The sequence below is a fragment of the Capsicum annuum genome, unplaced genomic scaffold (genome assembly GCF_002878395.1).
Source record: "Capsicum annuum cultivar UCD-10X-F1 unplaced genomic scaffold, UCD10Xv1.1 ctg5128, whole genome shotgun sequence".
Lineage (NCBI taxonomy): Eukaryota > Viridiplantae > Streptophyta > Magnoliopsida > Solanales > Solanaceae > Capsicum > Capsicum annuum.
In genome coordinates, this window is record NW_025859211.1 from 31,330 (window position 1) to 54,618 (window position 23,289).

At 35.2% G+C, this 23,289-nt stretch overlaps 1 pseudogene; it reads left to right on the plus strand.

Moving 5' to 3' along the window:
* Positions 1-503: 503 nt before the first annotated feature.
* Positions 504-22,214, plus strand: LOC107849432 (annotated as a pseudogene).
* Positions 22,215-23,289: the final 1,075 nt, after the last annotated feature.

Here is a 23,289-nt window from a genome sequence, read left to right on the forward strand (position 1 = left end):
TAGATGATTGGTGCTATAGAAACTACATTATTCCACCCATGTTTGACCATCTAGGGATACCTCAAGAGCCTCTACTTGTTCTATATTTCTTGGATGGGTATATGATTTTTGAGAGAGTGAAGATTTCCTTCACCCAATGTGGGTACTATGAGGAGGTATGATATGACATCTTCCCTTTGAAAGCTGGACATTTATGCTTGGGTGTCAATTGGTTTACACAACATAAGGTTTCAAATGTGAAAAATTGGCCTAAGATTGTAAAGGACCAATGGAGAAATCATATTTTTCCATCCATTATTCCCAAATCTCAAAGAGATATGACCACTTACTCCAAGCCTAAAGAAATTGAGAGACAAAAGATTGAGAGGGGTAAGGGAGTGTAAGATAGCAATCTAAGAGAGGAAAAAAGAGACTTTTTGAGGAGTGAAGTGAGGGGTTTGCCACCAAATCAAGATTACATTGTTTGTCCATCTTTTAACAAGGACGTGCGTATAGGTACTAACATGGCAAGCAGAGCAGAACAAAAACCAAAAGAGAAGATTCCCTTCGAAGATTCGACAAGGGCAATCTTAGATGCTTCCAATTCATGTGAAAGACCTTTACACCAAGGAAAAAAAGAATATTCTCAAGAACTTCAAGGTAAAATAACTCACTCTTACACTTTTGTACATATGAATTATGATTGTGTGGCTAATAGGCCATTAAGTGTGAGTAGTAGCTTATCTATATGTGAGTCTCATGATTCTTTTCCTCTTGTTGATAATGTACCCGTTTCAAGTGTAGAAACACTAGTTGATCATATTGATGACCTCATTTACTTTTCTAGTAAGATCAATTTGAGTTCAACTAGTGTTAAAGCCAATGTGATGATTAATGGTACATTGTCTTGTGAAATTTGTGCTGATCAACTTATGTGTGAAAATAGTACACCACTTGAGGATTATTGTGATATGATTAATGAACCTCAAGTGAGTGATAATGTTGAAAATATTGGTCAAGTGAATAGGAGTGATCCTTTGAGCATGTCCTTTAGTGAATGTCCTATTGTTTGTCTTGCTCATAGGGATGATTATTATGCATTTGAAATTTCTTTGGAACCTGATAGTTTTGTTATTGAGAGTGAACTTACAAGTTCTAATCCTCCTTCATGGATTTATCCTTCTCTCTTTAAGTACAATATCATATTCAAAGATGGTACAATCACTTCTAGTGAATAATATTAATGGTGTAGCTCATCTTGAGGGTTATAGCCTATATGACAACCCACTATGGTGTGTCGACATTTCTCCTAAATATGGAAATCTCTTCTTTGAAGATGAGAGTACTCTTAAGAGAAATGAATGCGAGGTTTTGAAAAGGAATGGTCAATTGTGTGATGATAACATTGATTTGCTTGAATATTTAAGAAACCAAATTCGTGATTGTTCCTACAAAAATGTTTGTGGTTGTTATCCTTTGTACTATACTCCACCCTTGTTTGATAATTATGAGGATGGATTACTTGATTCTTGTGTTTACTTGAGTAATGATTCCTTTGATGTTAGTGGTGGTATGTGTCTACTTGAGTATTCTTCCCTTAAAAGAGAAAGTATCAATTATTTAAAAACCATTTCTTCTTCTGCTTTATGTGCTGCTATTGTTGAGAATTCCCATGGTGATGATTTGAATCTAATAGTGAGTATATACATAAAGACACATTGGTTGAAGTTAACTTGAGTGATACTTTTCTCTATTCTCCATTTGCTTTTGATGATGCTTATGCTAGTGTGAAGAGTATATCTTTTGATTTGGGCGATGTGTTTGGGGGAAAGAAGTGTTGTCTAGACCTATGTCTATTGCCACTCTATCCATTTGACCCCGATGATAAATTTGAATGTGGTGATTTCTACACATCCAACTTGATGCTTGGTCTAGTTGACAAAAAAAGTATAGATGAGGATTTTGGGATCCTTTCCTATGATGGAAATTCTTTCTTGGGGATTTACAACTCACTTAATAGACTCAAGTTATGCATGAGAGGCATTTCCAACAAAGATAAGCATTCATTAAAGATGGAAAGTAAAGAAAATATCCAAGAGAATTAAACATTGTGTGTTTCTAATCTTTACCAAGGTTTCACTACTTGTAGGTCAAGGAGAGATTCTTCTCTTGAAAACACTTTGGATGGATTCGATGCTTATGATCCCCTTCTCTGTGAATTGTTTACAATTGGTCACCCCTTTCTTAAGGGAAGTTATTTGAAAGGAAAAATTCATATGTGGTTAAATGTTTTGATTCTATCCATGTGTGCATTATGTGCTATATATTTTGAGCCAAATGGCTTTCTTGTATGTAATAGCACCTTGGATGATGCTTTTAAACTTGATTCCTTTCTGTACTACCTCTTTGCTTGTGATGATTTCCATGCTAGTCTTGGATTTTCTTTATGTAGAGGTAGGGAACTTGTTGGTTGGTCCACTTGTTTGAATGACAATGCAATATGGCTCTTGTGGACTTTAAAACCAATTAAGGCATCACTCTTGATGTGGTCTTTTAAAGAGGTGATGAAGCAATTGTGTCATATGGTTCCTAAGGTGAAGGTAACCTTGCCTTTTGGATTTAGTGATGCCATTATAACCTTTTTCGTTTAATTACCTCTTGTTGATTCCTATAGCCAACTCCTTTGTGCATTTTTCAATAAGTTTCTAATGTTTACCATAAAGGATCCTTGGTTATTGATAACGCTCAAATTACACTCTTGAATGGTTGTAAGCGATCGTTGTCAATATAATAACCCAACTTAGGTTGGGGTCGAATCCACAAGGAGTGAAAAAATGAAATTCAAAACTTAAGATTATTAATAGTCTACTAAAAGATGACCCGTAGTGTGAATAAAGCAAGCATAAATATAAAATGGGGGATTTAGTTTGAATGTGTTTATAAATGACACCTACTTCAATTTTAGTGCACTATATTGACGTTAAAGAAATGCTAAGAGTGAATTCAATTGAGAATAAGCCTTGGGGTTATGCAATTATAGGTGTGGGATCATGCATGGGTATTTGGCCATTTATTCAATTTTTAGCTAAAAGTCATGGGTAGGCTAGATGTCAATGTATTGGTGTCAATCTTTCAATTACAACACCAAATTTCACAAATGGGTTCTTTCGAACACCTCACAAGTGTGATAATTTCCAACATCTATTGCCTCAATTGACATCCTTATGTCTAAGAGATATCATTAAATAAAATGAATCAAGTTATTGGTTGCATTTATTCCTCACCTATGTCCTCTCTTTCAATAATGACATGGGTTCTTGGGTGGTTGGAGTTTGCAACCCCCAACTCTTAATTAATTAATGAAATAAATGCAATACCCATTACAACTAACTAATTAGAAAAATAATTAGCTAAAACCCATGCACTACCACTACCTAAGCAAGCATAACCCCAAGATTGAAAATTAGTTACTCATAGATAAAAGGGATAAGAATATACCAAAATTATTATTAACTCCATCCATGAGAGATAGAGAAAATGTAATTCCACACTTGGGGTTTCAATAATTCTTCAAAGAAAAATCACTACCATGTATTTTTCATTCAAGCTTTGTACCAAATTCTCAAAAAATAAAAAGATAGGTGCTAAAAGAGAAGAGAGAAGCTAAAAAACTAAAAGAGAGGCTATCTTCAAAAGAAATGAAAAATAGGTCTTGAAAAAGGAGCTAAAACCCTCCTTTTAAACTCCACTCTACATTTGATGGAAATTACAAGACTTCCACCTTATTATTGATCTGCTTGAGCGGATCAAAAGCGGATGAAGAGGAGACAGAAGATGGCTAGCAGCTCCAAAGCAGATGTGAAGCGGATGCAAAGCGTATGACTCATTTCCTTCACATTTGGCCTCTTGATGACTTGAATGACTTGCCCAATCTTCTTGTTTTACTTTTACCTACATAAATGGGTATTACGTAAGAGAGTACCATCAAATCAATGGAAAATCATGATAATTTAAGCTTAAAAGGTGCTAGCAAGTCGTCAAATTGACGACTTATCATGGTGCTGATTGCAGGAAGAACAAAGTTATGGATCCTAAAGTGGAAAATACAATTGAGATGGTGAAGGAAGCTGATCCTAGCACAATCCTAAGAGTATGCAGCTAAAGCCTACTAGAAAAGATGAAAGCAAGGCAGGTACAAGAAATCCTCAAACTATCTGGAAGGAACAACCAATACCTGTCTCTAACAGTTTTTAGTAGCTGGGTGGGGATACTATGTAACAAGGAAATCAAACCACTAAAGCTGGTCAAAGGGGGAAAATTACTTCCCTAAATCCTGACGGTTAAAATCCTTTGTTGGAACACAAGAGGCTTGAATGGACTCAATAAATAGGAGGTAAAACTCCTCTGTAGCAACTTAGGTGTTGGATTGATATCTTTTCTAGAAACAAGAATAAAGGCTATTAAGATAAGTGAAATAGCTTATATAGATTCAGTAGTTGATTGTATTACAGTAATCATGCAACCCATTATAATGGTCAAGTGTGGATTATATGGAGACAGGATTGGTATAAAGTGATAATACAATCAAAAAATGCACAAGCCATTACATATGTTGTCATCCCTTTGCAACTAGAATTCGATGTTACCTTTGTGTATAAGTTCAACCTAAAAAAAGATAGTGTAGAGCTATGGGACTACTTGAGAAGGGTGCAATAAATCTGTAACAAGGTATGTATGGTATTAGGGGATTTTAATGCTATACTTCATAAGGAGGACAAGCTGGGAGGTAATGCAGTATCCCTCAATGAGGTGTAGTTGGCTACCAACTGGAAGAAATGCCTAGCAATGGAGGTAGATATACTTGGAATGATAGACAACAAACAGATAGATTTTTTTCTAAAATTGATTGGGTATTGATGAATAGAGAATGGATAGATAACATGCCTAGAATTAAGAGTTTCACACTCCCTGAGAGAGTAAGTAACCATTGCCCAACATTGATTAATTTGGTATAAGTTGAGAAAATATCAAACCAGCTTTTAAGTATTGCAACATATGTAATACCCAACCCACATTTGAGGGTGTGGTCAAAGAGGTTTGGGATATTCATATAAATAGATATAGCATGTTTAAGGTTGTGTCCAAACTAAAGCTCTTAAAAGGGAAGTTAAGTAAGCTACATTAGGATCATTTTGTCCACCTGATGGGACAAGTTAATATTGATAGGGATGCTCTCAAAAGTGTTCAGGGAAAGCTCCAAATAAATCCTATGGATAAGAAACTACAACAAGAAGACGAATATTTTAGACACTGATTTTAGAAGACCTCATTCTCAACTGTATCAATAATAATACAAAGGAGTAAAGCCACTTGGTTGAGGTTAGGTGATGATAATACTAGCTATTTTTTCTCAGTATTAAAAAGAAAGAAACTGCAAAAATCCACTATACAATTGAAAGATGAGAATAATTGTATGCATCATGATCAGAATCACATTGCAGAGATCTTTGTCAAGTATTATCAGAATCTATTGGGTAAATCAGAGGGAGTGATAATGAAGTCCAATAAGAATATATATGCCTAGGGACACATTTTAAATAAAGAGCAACAACTACAACTGCTAAAACCTGTTACGGATGCTGAAATCAAGAAAGTCATTTGGAGTAAGAATGTTAACAAAAGTCCTGGACCTAATGGCTATGGAGGGTTTCTTTAGAGCTATCTGGCACATTATAGGTACTGAAGTATTTGCAACTATCAAGGAATTCTTTGAAAATGGCATGTTACTTAAACAACTGAATACCATTAAAATTTCTCTTATTTCTAAAGGTAAAAGACCTGATTATACTAGCCAGTTTAGACCAATTTCCTACTGTTACACTTTATCCAAGTGTATATCTAAGATCTTGTGCAGCAGACTAAAGAAGATACTAGATAGTTTAGTCAATCCTACTCAAACTACATTTATTCAAGGGAGAACACTGATTCAGAATGTATTGATTTGTCATGACTTGATGAGATATTACAACAGAAAGACAACTCCAAGATGTTTCATAAAAAATGACCTCAGGTAGGTTATGACATGGTGCAATGGAAATTTAGAAGAGATGTTGCAGGGATATGGTTTCCCACCTAAATTTGTTCAGATGATCATGATTTGTGTGACTACGACTAGTTACACAATTAAAGTGAATGGTGAAGGGTATAGTTTCTTTCAAGGTAGAAGAGGGTTGAGGCAAGGGGACCCATTTCACCCTTACTGTTTGTCTTGGTTATGGAGTACTTATCTAAAATATTCTATAAAATGTCCAACGTTCCTAATTTTAGATACCACGCAATGTGAAAGAAACAACAATTAACTCACCTTACCTTTGCAGATGATCTTATGATCTTCTGCAAAGGAAATAAAGCATCAGTTAGTAGGATTATGGAGGCTCTACAACACTTTTCTGCAACAACAGTTTTAGAATCTAATCAAGAAAAGTCTAATGTATTTCTAGATGGAGTAAATAGTATGATACAAGACAAAATTCTAGCTATTATAGGTTTTCAAGTGGGCAATATACCTATTAGGTACCTTGGATTACCTCTCTCCCACACAAAGTAGACCAAGATGGATTGTCAGCAACTGAGTTACAAGATTAAAATAAAAGCTACCTCTACTAGGCACTTATCCTATGCGGGCAGGCGACAAATTGTCAACTCAGTTCTATTTGCATTATAAAACTTCTAGAGTTCAGTATTAATTCTTCCTCAAAGTGTGTTTAAGCTTGTAGAGGCTAAGTGCAGGAAGTTTCTTTGGGGAGTTACTGATGATAAGAGGAAAGTTGCTCTGGTGAATTGAAACTCAATATGTTACCCTAAATATCAGGGTGGGTTAAACATTAAGTGTTGTAAATTCTGGATATCGCAGTTGTAGGAAAACTGATTTGGGGGATTCATCATAACAAGGAGGCTTTATTGGAACAATGGATCAACCATATTTATATGAAAAAGGTGATAATTTTTGGAATCATATACCTCCTCAGGACTGTAGCTAGTATCGAAAATAATTGCATAAAATCGAGCTTGGTATGCAGACTTGTATAGTCAGGATAGATGCATTATTAATTTTGGGAAGTACTCCATCGCAGGTAGTTATGATAGACTGTTGGGAGAGAGAAGTGCTTGCAGAGGATCAAAACTAATCTGGAGTAATACTACTTCCTAAGCAAAAATTTATGTTGTGGATGACAATGCAAGGTAAATTCTTACAAAAGAAAGAATGTAGAGGCTTGGTTTTTAGCAGTGACTGTAATATATGTGTCCTTTGCAAGCAGCAATAGGTGGAAGATTCCACACACTTATTCTGTGCTTGTGAAGTAGCAAGGTTAATATGGCAACAAGTAACAAATTGGCTGGGCATAACACTGCATAATCAGAATGTCAAGTAGTTCATTCTCTTGATTAGGAAAAAGTGATGAAAGAAGTTTAAAAAAGAAGTTATTGCAACATATTTTGGAGCAATGATACATGGTGTTTGGTTAGCCACAAATGATAAAATCTTTAGGAATCACAAAGTAAATACAGTGTTTCTGTTTTAATAAATTCAGTAAGCTGTGGAGAAAGTTGAAATGTACAGAGGATCCAAATTTGCTAAGATTTTATAGGTTTTTTGACATTAATATGTTCTTAGAGATTCTGAGGCTTGATTAAGCTGATCCCTAGCTTTGAATTGGCTGATCAGAGGCTCTTTAGGTGTATTCAAATTGCATTGTTATGCTAATATTTATATTTTTTTGCCAAAAAAGTGTATTGTATTGTATAAATATGTATCAAATTTCTATTTTATTGTATCAAATTAGTAAAAAAAAGCAAATTGTAATGCCCCGAATCTTGTACTCGGAATGCTAAACGGTGCTCATGACCCCGAAGGACCACAAGCTAACCCATGACTGATATCTGCAACTGAGCATTGGATAATATGATGTAAAAATATAGAATTAAAGGCTAAAAGTCCATAAGGTTCAAATATATGATAAAACATAACATCTAGAAATATTGTACATCAATACCAAAACAACTGAAATAACTGTGAACATGCTATAGTCTAAAAGCCTCTAGACTGTCTGAATAAGGAGTTGATGGGACATATTCCCAACTAACTCCAACTATTAAAATAACTAAGTACTAAAGATATGAAATAATCAAATCATAACATCCTCGAATAATGAGGACTCACTGTTGACTCTGACTGCTGAAATTGGAATGCTACTGTTGTCTGGAGCTCGTGCTTCTGGGGAGCTTTCCATTTTTAGAATTCAATTCACTAACACACACAGTGGAACCCACACACTCCATTTTTCCATATATTCACTGATTCCATCATCTCCAGATATACATACACCTGATACGCGCACCTGACCACACTCTTAAAGAGAACACATACTACACACTCTTGATACTTACAAATATATTTTGATTGCAAGATTCAATTTTTTTATTGGATTTCTCTTGTATTGATTTCGGTTGATTAATTCAGTTTTATTTTTGGGATTTTACTTATGGTATAAAAACACCATAGTGCAAATGCGTCAGTACGATTGAATGTACTAGTATGCAAGTGAGTAGGCTGAATACAAAGGGTTTATATGTATGAACAATGCTAACTAACCATATAAAATGATCATGAGAATACATACATGAGTGTCTAACTGTGACTGGATTCGTGAGTAATACTAACTACTGATAACATGAGTTACTGATAACTGATATAACTGATGTAACTGATACTGGGTGACTGTGTCTGACAGTTTAGGTTTTGATGGAACTAGCTGAGTTCCATACTGAGTTGAGTGACTGTATCTAATAGTCCTGGGTTTTGAAGAACTATCTGAGTTCTATTGCTGATACTGGGTGACTGTATCTGACAGTTCTGATTCTATAACTGAAACTGTAGGAGAATTCATCTAACCGACATGCCTCTTTTTCTAAATAAATTTGGGGTCCAACCTGTAACCCTACTTGGAAGGGTGTCAATACCGCGCCACTGGTAAGAAAGAGTTGTGAGAAATCTCTCGTCTAATAGGTATTCTAAGAAGAATGGTGGGACCCTCAAATAACAGGTTAAGACACATCATCTACCCTTAACTAGCAGGTTTGATATCTTAACCTACGCTGGCTATATAGTTCTGGAGCACAAGGATTACTTCTAAGAATCACACCCTCTACTAACAGGTGAGTTCTCATCCTTGGGCTCACTCGGTGCTGAAGCCTACTCCCATCTAAATAGACACTGAACATGATTAACTGAACTGAACTGGACTGAGTTCATTGAGTTTCATTAACTGATGGAATATTATTGAGATCTAATAACTGATTAAGATTATTGAGATTACTGAGTTTTCCTGAGTCATGTAACTAACTGAATTCTACTGAGTTCTGAAACCAACTTATAATACTACTAATCATGGCGTGACTGAGATTTATCATAAAATTGAGAAAACACATACTGAAGGCTCTTATGATCTGTAAACACATCTATATGAACACCGTACAAGTAATGCCTCAAAATCTTTAAGGCAAAAACTACGGCTGCTAACTCAAGATCATGGGTAGGATAATTCTTCTCATGAGGTTTAAGCTGTCTGGAGGCGTAGGCTATGACCTTACCATGTTGCATGAGAACACAACCCAAACCTACTCCGAATGTATCACAATACACTATAAACCTATTTGTACCATCTGGAAGAGCCAAAACTGAAGCTGATCAGGTGATTGAGTCTTCAACTCCTAAAAACTCTTCTCGCAAGGATCTGACCACTGAAACTTGACTTTATTTTGAGTCAATCTAGACATAGGGGATGCAATAGAAGAAAATACCTCAACAAACCATTTTTAATAGCCAGCCAAACCCAATAATCTCCTGATATCTAATGGAGATACAGGGCGAGGCCAGTTTCTTACTACTTCGGTCATTTGAGGATCAACTCTAATGTCATCATCGGAAATGATTTGACCAAGGAATGCTACTGACCCTTGAAAAAACTCGCACTTACTGAATTTGGTGAACAACTGATGATTTCTAAGAGTCTGCAATGTTATTCTGAGATGGTCTACATGATCACGCTCACTGCAGGAGTAAACAAGGATGTCATCAATAAAAACTATGACGAACATATCTAAGTACTGCTTGAATACATGATTCATCAAGTCCATGAAAGCTTCTGGGGTATTTGTAAGACCAAAGGATATAACTAAGAATTCGAAGTGACCATACCGAGTATGGAAGGGTATTTCTAAAATGTCATATTCTCTGACTCTGAGCTGATGATAGCCTTATCTAAGATCTATCTTGGAGAAATATCTGGCACTCTGAAGTTGGTCAAATAAGTTATCGATTCTGGGAAGTGGATACTTGTTCTTGACCGTGACTTTATTGAGTTGATGGTAATAAATGCACATTCTGAGAGAATCATCTTTCTTTCATATGAATAAGATTGGTGCGCCCCACGGGGACACACTGGGTCTCATGAATCCCTTATCTAGGAGATCCTTCAACTGTTCTTTCAATTCTCTGAGTTCTGCTAGTGCCATTCTATATGGCAAAATAGATATAGACTGAGTATCAGGAAGAAGATCAATACCGAAGTCTATTTCCCTTTCAGGAGGAATTTCTGGAAGATCTTTGAGAAAGACATCTGAATATTCATTCACTACTGGGGCTGATTCAAAACTAGGAGTTTTGAAACTAGAGTCTTTAACTCGAACAAAATGATAGACACATCCCTTAGATATCATTTTCCGTGCCTGAAGGTAGGAAATAAGCTGACCTCTAAAAACTGAAGTACTACCTCTCCACTCTAGGATAGGTTCATTTAGAAACTAAAATTGGACAATGCTGTTTCTATAGTCGACTGTGGCATAGCAGGAATGAAGCCAATCTATGCCGAGAATAACATCAAAATTAGTCATTTCTAATTCGACTAAGTCTGTTGAAGTGATTTTCTAAGATATCATAACCGGACAGTTCCTGTATACCCGTTGGGCTATGATGGTTTTACCCACTGGGGTGGAGACTGAGAAGGGATCTGCTAGAATTTTGAGATTGACTTCGAACTCAACTACTATATAAGGAGTAACAAAAGACAAAAAAGCTCCTGGATCTAGCAAAGCGTAAATAGGAAAATAAATGATCTGTAATGTACCAGTAACCATATCAGGAGAATTTTCCTGATCCTGTTGGGATTGAAGAGCATAGAGTCTGTTTGGGCGTTACCCACTAGTAGCACTGGAAGTGGCACCCTGCGGATTCAGAAGACCGGACTGAGCTGAGAAACAGTTATGTTGACCCTGAGGAACTGGCTGAGGACAATATCTAACTCTACGACCTAGCTTTCCATATTCGAAGCAAACATCACAGCCAGCTCTGCAAGTACCCTGATGGTGCTTGCCACATATCTGACAAAGAGGATAGGTTTGGGCACTGCTAATACTACCCTGAGACTTAGAGCCTGGCACCCTTCTCTATTGCGATCTCTGAATTTTGACACTGGAGCATTGGCTGAGGAAGGATCTAGAATGGATGACTTTGGATGGAACTGAGAACGACTTCCACCCTCTGACTTAGGTTGAGCAAAGTTGAAACTACCTGTCCTTTCTCTCTTATTTTGCTTTTCTCTTTTCTTAATCTTCTGCTCTTCTATCTGTTTAAAATAGATCATAAGTATAGCTATGTCCATCTCAATAATCAACATTACATATTGGCACTCATAGGCCACACTATCATTCACCCCAGAAACAAACTTACTCATCTTAGCCCTGTTGTCTGCCACTACATGAGGAGCGTATCTAGCTAGTTGAGTAAACTTAAGAGAATACTCTTTCACTATCATGTTTCCCTACCTGAGGTTGATAAATTCTAGCACCTTTGCTTCCCTCAGCTCTAGGGGAAATAATCTATCAAAAAAAGCAGTGACAAATTCGTCCCACTCTATAGGCCCTGCATCACCAGCCCTCTCTACTTTCTACTATTTGAACCATGTGTAAGACACATCCTACAACTAATATGCATCTAACTTAACACTCTCAAAAGATGACACCCCCATGATATCTGTAACCTTCTGAACCTGATTAAGGAATTCCGGAGGGTCCTTATCTGACTTAGACCCGAAAAAGGATGGTGAATTCATTCGGGTGAAGTCCTAAATCCTAAATATTATGGTGTTGGCCACTGGGTTAGATGGAACGACAGTTGATCCTTCATTCTGGACAATAACTGAGTTAGAAAAAGTAGGGAATGCAACTCTAAACTATGCATGAGAAATATGTTTATCCAAGGGATCTGCTTGGACGGGTTGAGGGGCTGACTGATTCCCGTTTCTTCTCTTAGGAGGCATGTTCTGTAGAAGAAAAGGATAGAGGAATTAGACTGAGATTTAAAATTGAGCTCATGCTCACTGGCATGACATAAATACTGAAGGAAGGGAAACTATTCCTAAAATATCTTATAGCCTCCTATATATAAATATAGCGCGTAACACACCCATGCACAAGACTCTACTAGATGCGGCTTTCAGACTTCCTAGGACACTATTGAAACTTAGGCTCTGATACCAAGTTTGTAACACCCTGAATCTAGTACTCGAAATGCTACACAATGCTTATGATCCCGAAGGACCACAAGCTAACCCATAACTGATATCTGTAACTGAGCACTGTATAATATGATATAAAAATACAGAATTAAAGGTTGATCGGCTATAAGGTTCAAATATATGATAAAACATAACATCTAAAAATGCGGTACATCATTACCAAAACAACTGAAATAACTATGAACATGCAATAGTCTGAAAGCCTCTAGACTGTCCGAATAAGGAGTTGATGGGACATATCCCCAACTAACTCCAACTACTAAAATAACTAAGTACTAAAGATATGAAATAATCAAATCATAAGATCCTCGAATGATGAGGACTCACTGCTGACTCTGACTGTTGAAATTGGAATGCTACTTATGCTCTAGAGCTCGTGCTTCTGGACCTATAGTATAAAAACACCATAGCGTAAATACATCAGTACGATTGAATATACTGGTATGCAAGTAAGGTAGGCTGAATGCAAAGGGTTCATATACATGAATAATGCTAACTGACTGTATAACATGATCATGAGAATACATACATAAGTGTGTAACTGTGACTTGATTCGTGAGTAATACTGACTACTGAGTCTGACTACTGATAAAATGAGTTATTGATAATTGATATAACTGATGTAACTGATACTGGGTGACTTTGTCTGACAGTCTAGGTTCTGATGGAACTAGCTGAGTTCTGTACTGAGCTGAGTGACTGTATCTGATAGTCCTGGGTTCTGTAGAACTATCTGAGTTCTATTACTGAGACTGAGTGACTGTATCTGATAGTCTTAATTCTGTAACTAAAACTGTGTCCCTTTTTCTAAATAGATTTGGGGTCCAACCTGTAAAAGGGTATCAATACCGCACCACTGGTAAGGACAAGCTGTGAGAAATCCCTCGTCTAACAGGTACTCTAAGGAAAATGATAGGACCCTAAAATAATAGGTTAAGCCACCTCATCTACCCTCAACTAGCAGGATTGATGTCTCAACCTACACTAGCGATGTAGTTCTAGAGCACAAGGATTGCTTCTAAGAATCACACCCTCTACTAACAGGTGAGTTCCCATCTTTGGGCTCACTCGGTGTTGAATTCTACTCCCATATGAATAGGCATTGAACATGATTAACTAAACTAAACTGGATTGAGTTTATTGAGTTCCGTTAACTGGCGGAATACTATTAAGATCTGATAACTAACTGAGACTACTGAGTTTTCCTGATTCATGTAACTGAATGAATTCTACTGAGTTCTGAAACTGACTGAGAATACTACTAATCATGGCTTGACTGAGATTTATCATGAAACTGACGCTGGCTCCAGGCACACAACTAAGTTGTCGGGTACAAGTACCCCCAGGACTCGATAGCATAAAGCTGACAAGACATGAAACTTCTTGAACACATAACCATGGTCAATATTTCATAGTACTATCATTGGAGATTTTCATGAAGTATTTACATACCCCAAGCTCACACATGAATAAGAATGCATATAAACATGTCATAATTCCCTAAGCCTAATCTCATGAGCATTACATCAATCTATTACAAGGCATAACAATAGCATAGGAGTCATTTTGAACATAATGGTAACATGAATTCATCATTTAGGTTCTATTGAGTCACAATGTACAAGTATTATTTTCTTAGGCATTTTATCAAACACCTAGTAGCTTAGTCATGATATCAAATTAATACCACATAATTCCCTAATTCAACTCAATTTCATAAATTTAACCCACGTACTAGCGTAGTTTCATAAACAACACATAAAGATTCCAAATTGAGAATCCTACAACAATAACTACATGAACATAATCAATCCACAACATAAATATCACAATTCACAATTTAAAGTTGGATTCTTGGGCTTCATGGATGAAAGGAATCCGTGAATGAACACTTGACATACCTTGGATGGAAAATTCTTGAAAACTAACGGTAGAATCTCTTGAATTTGAAGCTCCTATGAAAATCCTAGACTTGTTGTTAAGAGTATTTGAGAGTAACAACAATATTTTAGTGAAATAAGTGCTGAATCTCATGTTATAGGCTTATATAAGGGTGAAAAGTTAACCCTTTTGGCCTTAAAAATATGGACATTTAATGACTGAAAACTGGGCATCAACGCGATTGGCGACGCGGCGCGTCGATGCATCTATGTGATACCCGAAGCGTCGCTCCATGATCACGCCAAGCCTCAATAGTTTTACTGGCAGTCCCTGCAACAATGTTAACCAACGCGATGTACTATGTGATGTGCCAAGATCACATTGTTCCACTGTCTTGGGACACCAAACGTGGTCTAAATGAGGTTCAAAAAATTTGAAACTTGTCCGGGAATGCCTATTGACCTCTCTGATCATGAATTAACAAAAATACGAATCATTAAAGGACATTAAGGTGGCGAAATGAGATTGCCAACTTATGAAGGACAAAAATAAACTAAAGGTCAAAAATAAACTAAGTATGGGAACTTAGCTAGAATTTTTTAAGTATGGGACCCCCCCCCCCCCCCGACAAGCTTAAAGGACTGATTTAAGCTTATAAATTTTATGGGGTCTTACACAAATAGTACATAATTTTAATATATTGAGTTTTTCCCTGATTTTCTTACCAAAATTGAGTTTTAATTTTATATTGAAGAAAAATAAAAGTAGTACTGTAATTACTTTTTATTTAAAGGAAAATATAAAACTTTTCGATATTTGGCAAACCTCTTTTTTGGAGGAAAGATTTTGAAACTTTATTAATAGATTACCCCTTCTCATACCATAACACATTAGCATCCATAATGTAGTCGTTTAAAAGTTTTATTTAGGGGGAAATTTTCTCTCAAATAATTTTATGTTTTTTATTTAGGTTTTTAAAATGTCGGCCAATTGGCCAAATCATATCAATAATATTATGTTTTAGTATATTTTTCTTGTCATCTTAGTTGTCGTCTCAATAGTTTGCAACTATTAGCTTCTGCATGAGCCCTTTCAATTTCGACCCCAACAAGTGGTATCAGTGCTTACGGTTCAAATATCCAATGGTTTGGTGAAACGAGATTAAAGATAGGTTCAAAGCGGTTTCAAATCAATTTGCAACCAATTTGATGATAATAAAGATATTTTGTCAAAATAAAACTATATATGGAGACAATTGTCAATCATATTTTCAACAATCCTGTTGTTATATATTTGAAAATAAAGCTTACGTTTAACCCTACAAAGGGCTCATATATTTTTAACCCGAAAGGGCTTATATATTTTTAACTCAAAAGCTTCATTTTTTAAGCATGTCAAGTAGCAGTGATGAAGACTGTGAAGAACAAAGATCAAAGATGTGAAGAAGACGAATCAAGTGAAGAAGTCAAGCCAAAAAGGGGAGATTTGTTAAGGGTTTTGCCCTGATTTTCTTACCAAAATTGTGTTTTAGTTTTATATTGAAGGAAAATAAAAGTAGTACCATAATTACTTTTATTTTTTCTTAAAGGAAAATATAAAACTTTTTCATATTTGGCAAGCCTCTTTCTTGGAGGAAAGATTTTGAAACTCTATAAATAGATTACCCCTTCTCATACCATAACACAATATCATCCACAATGTAGTCGTTTAAGAGTTTTATTTAGGGAGAGATTTTCTCTCAAATAATTTTTATTTTTTTATTTAGGTTTTTAATATGTTGGCCAATTGGCCGAATCATATCAATAATATTATGTTTTAGTATGTTTTTCTTATCATCTTATTTATCGTCTCAATAATTTGCTACTATTAGCTTCCGCATGACGGCTCTCGATTTCGAACCCAACAGAAATGTACAGAGGATGCAAATTTTCTAGAGAGTTTATAGGTGTTTTGACGTCAATATGTTCTTAGAGATTCTGAGGCTTGATTAAGTTGATCCCTAGCTTTGGATTGGCTGATTAGGGGCTCTTTATGTGTATTTAAATTGCATTGTTATGCTAATATTTATATTTTATTGTCAAAATACCAATATGTATCAAATATGTATTTTATTGTATCATATTAGTAAAATAAAACAAAACAAATAGTACGTAATTTTAATATATTGGTGAACACAATAATTTGGCACGTTACTTTATTAATGGAGTAGCTGAGAATTTTAATATGTATGGACAAGATTGGCTTCTCCAATGCCGATGTAGGGAGACAAGACAGCATTGACTTCCTTAAGATTCAAAAAAATTGACCATAATATGAGAATTGTTATAAATGTATTTACGTTATAGTGAATGTCTATCAAGATCTACTTTGATATCTATTAGGATTTGAAGCATCCGTCTTTTATTTAGACTAGAAGTAAATTTTCTCTATAAATAGAAGGGTTTTGTTCATTGTATTTACAATCATATAATGTCTCATCCCTCAAGAGAAGTAATAAGAATCACTTTCTCTATTCTCTCTGCCCTTCTTTTTTATTCTTTCTTATTTTATAACACGTTATCAGCACGAGCTTTAGCCTACTGACTAGATGGAGAAAATCTTTCGCCAGTAAATCAGCATGAAACTCTGCCAAACAATGTGAGATTATAAATCTGAAGGATTTTAAGGTTAGTAATTCTTTATGTTATCTTTCTTTTGCAACTACTAATATAATTATTATTGGATTTGAGGAAAAATAAATGGTTTGGAATCATTTATATTTTAAATTTATTTCTCAAGAACAATATTATCAAAAAGGATGATAATATGTTGGGTTCAAGTCCCATCGATCCATGCCTAAGACGCCTTTATATGGATAAGATGTTGAGTTTGAATCTCAACACACCATATTGATGATATTATGATGGCTAAGGCAAAATAATGGGTATTTGATGAAAATTCATGATATTCGACCCATTGAATATGCTCTATTCCATGAAGTGAATGTGATAGCAATATATGATAAGTCTGAAATATGACAACTTACTTCATTCTTGAGGTGTATGTGGTAGCAGTGCATAATATGTCTGAAAGAAGACAAGTGATTGAATGCATGAATATATGTGTGGAGGGACAATATGGTAATGATCATCAAAAGTAATGATATTTTCACTCACTTATATGATTATAAGATATGCTAGAGAAAAATTCTCTATATTATAAGTATGCCTCGATTTGCTTCTGAAGTAGCAAAATCTTGAAAGAGGTTATAAGATATCATAATTTGATAGACTTAAGGCACGATTATATTCCATTCCTGGGGAATGAAAAACTTACTAATGCAAACGTGCAAGTGATTGTGATTGTACCACAACTAACCTTCGGAAGAGGTTGAATAATTTTGAAATCTACTTCTAAAGTAGTAAATCTGAAATTTATTCATGTAATAGTAAATCTGAAATTTACTAAAGAAAAAGTACATGTCATGGTAAACTTAGAGTTTACTAGAATAAAAGTTCATAAATTGATATGAACGATTGTGAATCTCGAAGATGTGCATGTATTGAAGAACTAGAAGTTTTTTCAAGAATTATTTATGTCGTTTATTCTCATGACAAGTTGGGTGGACCAACTAATATTGGGCTTGGATCCCTTCAAATCTGAAAATTATAAATGGTGAATAAGGGTCCGTTCACCTATCATATGATATGTTGAAAAGATGCATCAATAAGATGATCACATGTACATTCATGGTCAACCTACATTTGACATTCATAAAGTTACTTGTTCAATATAAATTGAGCATAATTTTCAGATTGTGTAATCAAGATAATTTATCTTGATGATGATGGTTTAGCATTGAATGTCTTTGATAAATATCTAAACCATTGTTAATGAGAACAATACTTAATGTATTGATCTGAAATATGATACATTTCAATAGCATTTGTATGCAGTAGACCAATAAATTATGATTATTTCTTCCCTCTCAATTGGTTCAAGGTTGAGAACCAATTATTCCATCTAATAATTTTGATGTACGGTATATGATTAATGAATATACCATAATGCACAATGATGGATTTATCAAAGAAGTATAGGATATATGTTAGTTTTACTAACATAAGGGGGAGATTATAAGCGCTATGAAATATGTTAGGAATTATCACCATATCGTCATCCAAAAGATAATTCAAGTCAAATGCTGAAAGCATCTCATATTAAGCGCAAGTGCTCTTATTTTGTGTTTCTAAAGGACAAAGTCTATGCATGCGTAAAGTGTGGCAGACTGATCGGTTCTAAATGAAATAGTCCTTGAAAAATAAGGAGCAAATAATCATAATAAGAAGGCAATGAGCTCCTGAAGAGCCTATGACATACCACTTCATGAAACCTTATGAGAGGTTCATGTACCTAAAAATAATGAAGTGATGAGATCTCAAAATGTTATGTCGCATTGTGAACCGATACAAAATGATATATCATCAATATCTTTGACACAATATTGGTACAATATTGTGAAAGATTACGAGGATCTGAATTCTACGTTTATTTAAGCATGCTGACGTAGAAACATTTATCAAGTGACATGAAAGGATGCATTTTGGTAAGCGTAAAACTTATTTGATTTGCAGTCCAGACACTTGAAGATGTCCCTCATGAAATGTTGAATATTGTCACTTGACAAAACTTATGAGAAAACTTTTAAGGATTCAAACTGCTTGAAGCATATAAAAGTTTCTGGGAAACTTATTTATAATCTTATATTGTACAAGCTTATTGCTTGAACATCATTGGAACTCTTGGAGAGTTTTCAAAGCAATAGATTATTTACTGAAATTCAAAATATATCGAATTGGATTGGTTATGAAGTACCATATATTAGTGTAATTGATGCACTCATGTACCTTGTAAATACTACAAGGCCTATAGCCTTTTCAGTCAATTTGTTAGCAAGGTATATTTCTGCTCCTACTATGAGACATCAAAATGGGATAAAACACATGAGCTTGTTTTATTCTAAAGATTACAATCTCGATCTTATTGATCATGCTGATGTTGGGTACTTATCTGACCCGCATAAAGATCGGTCTCAAATAGGCTATGTGTTCATATGTGGTGGTACTGCCATATCTTGGAGATATACAAAGCAGTCTATCATAGCCACTTCATTGAATCATGCTGAGATAATAGCTATTCATGAAGCAAGCCGAGAATGTGTATGGTTGAGGTCCATGATACATCTCATTCGAGAAAAATATGGTGTGAAATATGACAATCTACCCACAATTTTATATAGAGATAATTCAGTATACATAGCACATCTTAAGGGAGGATTCATAAATGGAGATAGAACGAAGCACATTTTGCCAAAGCTTTTCTACATGCATGAGCTACAAAAGAATGATGATATTAATGTGCAACAGATTCGTTCAACTGACAATATGACTGATTTGTTCACCAATCTTCTCCAATTGCAACTTTCAAGAAGATGCTGCATAATATCGAGATGCAAAGATCAAGGATGTTTTCATTAGGGGGAGTTAATACGCGTTGTACTCTTTTTTCCTTACAAGGTTTTGTCCCATTGGGTTTCCCTTGTAAGGTTTTTAATGAGGTAGCCAAAATGCGTATTATTAGAGATGTTACTCTTTTTCCTTCACTAGATTTTTTTTCCTACTGGGTTTTTTATAGTAAGGTTTTAACGAGACACATTATCTGCCAATTAGACATTCAAGGGGGAGTGTTATAAATGTATTTACATTATAGTGAATGTTTATCAAGATCTATCAAGATCTACTTTGATATCTATTAGGATTTGAAGCATCCGTCTTTTACTCAGACTAGGAGTAAATTTCCCCTATTTTGTTCATTGTATTTACAATCATATAATCTCTCATCCTTAAGAGAAGAAATAAGAATTACTCTCTCTTCTCTCTCTACTTTTGTTCTTTATTCTTTCTTGATTTATAACAAGAATATCATTTTTAACAAAATTTACTATAACAGGAGAATATTATTTTAACAAAATTGACTATAACATGAGAATATTATTTTAGGGGCTCTCAGGTGGCAATTGTTTGGCCCGACAGGCTATTTCTGTCCATTCTCCTTTTTAGTCATGAATCATGAGTTCAATGAAAATAACAAGATCATTTCATGATATAATTGACTAACAATGTAACAAACAGAATGGTTTTCATCACACGTCTGTTTTCTAAATGAGGCAGCCAATGCCACCAAAGAGCACATCTTTTATTTATCATCCTTCTTTCACTCTATATATAGAGATACCCAAATTAAGTATACCGATAATGTATTACTAGATTTTGTCACGGCTACACAAGTAACAGTATGTGGCAGTACTTTGAGGGTACTAATGTTCCCATTTTTGGCTTATGGACACATCTCTCCATTTCTTGACTTAGCCAATAAGAAGCTCGCAGACAGAGGATTCTTGATTTACCTTTGTTATATGCCCATCAATCTCAAATCTTAGCCAATAAGAAGCTCGCAGACAGAGGATTCTTGATTTACCTTTGTTATATGCCCATCAATCTCAAATCTATCAACAAGAATATCACCCGAAAAATACTCTGAATTGATTCAGCTTGTCGAACTTTATTTACCAGAATTATCTGAACTTCCTCCTCATTACCATACGACAAATGGTCTCCCACTCCATCTCAATCACACCCTTCAGAAGTCCCTGAAAATGTCCAAACCAAACTTCTCGAATATCTTGCAAAATCTGAAACCTGATTTGGTGATTTATGACATAATGCAGCAATAGCTAGACTGAACGTGTAGTGATCGAACAGAACATTCCAGCAGTCAATCTCGTAACTTCTAGTGCAGCTGTGATTGTGTTTCTTTTTCACTTAGTAAAAAAATCAGGGACTGTATTCCCATTCCCTGATATTTATATAACAAAAATGAGCAAGTTAAACTGAGTGAATTCTTGGCAAAATCTGCTGAAGAGAAAGAACCTGATGATGGGGATCGTTTAGCTGATGGAAATACGCAAATCATGTCGATAAGTACCTAAATCGAACAATTGGAAGGTTGTTCCAGTTGGTTCACCTGTTCAAGATCCCATAACTGATGACGCAGATGAAGTGGAGATCATTGATTGGCCAGGAATGAAAGATAAGAATTCAACTGTTTTTGTCTCCTTTAGGAATGAACATGTCTTGTCAAAAGAAGAAATGGAGGGAATAGCTTTCGGGTTAGAGCTAAGTAATGTTTAATTTCATATGTGTTTCAAGATTTCCGAAGGAGGAAGAGCAAAATCTTGAAGATGCTTCACCAAAAGGCTTTTTCAAAAGAATTGGATATATGGGAAGAGTTTTGGACGAATTTGTACCACAATCAAGAATTCTAAATCATCCAAGTACCGGAGGATTTATAAGTCATTGTGGTTGGAATTCGATAATGGAAACTGTAGCTTTTGGGGTTCTTGCAATAGCGATGTCTATACATCTTGACCAGCCAATGAATGCTAGGTTGATGGTAGAATTGGGAGTAACCGTGGAAACTGTTAGAGATGATGGAAAAATTATCAGACAAGAAATTGCAGAAACTCTTGTACTTGTCATAAAAGAGACAAGAGGGGAAAATTTGAGGGCCAAAGTGAGAGTTATCAACAAGAATTTGAAATCTATAAGAGGTGAAAAGATGGATGTTGTTGCTGATGAAGAGCTAATTCAACTTTGTAAGAATATTACAAAGTTGAAATAATGTCATGTGTTGTAATTCAAGCAACACAATTATCTCTTCTAGGAGTTACGTTGTTTTTTGTTAATCTTCAAAATATATTAAAGTTGAAATAATAAGGAAAAATATGTTGCAACATAGATATATATTCTACTATATTTATTTTCTCAAATATGATTGCGTTTAGCTTTCGATGCAAATTTCCAATTGTTAGAAAATTACTAATAGAATATTGATACTAAACAGAAACAATACAGCAAACTTAGTAGAAAGAATATTGTGTCGTGGTAAGTCACTGTGGAGCAAACTTAGTAGAAAGAATATTGTGTCGTGATAAGTCACTGTCAGCAATTCTGGCCCAATCATGATACAAATTGTTTAGACCAGCCATTTAAGAAGATTCCATGACACTCCCAAACTGTTAGATGGCAGAATCAACAGATCACCGTGGATTTGTTGAGCAAAAGCCCTAGGTGGAAGAGAGAGAAAACGGAAAAGAAAAAGAAGATGAAAAGTTTTCTTTATTCACTGTTAACTCTCTTTACAGCTGAAAAATATCTTCAATATATGTAAAAATGTAAAAGAGAAAAAGTAAACGTAAGTAAAATATGATCCAATTTCAAGTATGTTACATAGACAACTAATTAGTCCGGAGCTTTTGTTGGGCCCATTGTGTGAAGCCCAATCTTTATGTTAACACCCCCCCTCAAGCTGGAAGGGGGTGTCACCGACAGCTTGGACAGCAGCTGGTGATGAATAGCACCTGAAAGTGACTTGGTCATAATATCAGCAAGCTTGTTATTTGTGCGAAGATGGTGAAGTGAAATGAGACCATCAGACAAACAATCTCGGACAAAATAATAGCCAACGTCAATATGCTTCGTGCGTTCATGAAAAACTGGATTCTTGGCAATATGGATAGCCACTTGGCTATCACAAAAAATAGGTAAAGGGGAAGAAACAAGAACACCAAGGTCACCTAATAACCTGCAACCAACATAACTCAGCAACCACCTTGTGAAGGGTCCTATACTCTGCTTCAGCAGAGGACAAAGAGATTGTTGGTTGCTTTTTACTTTTTCATGAGATAGGATAACCA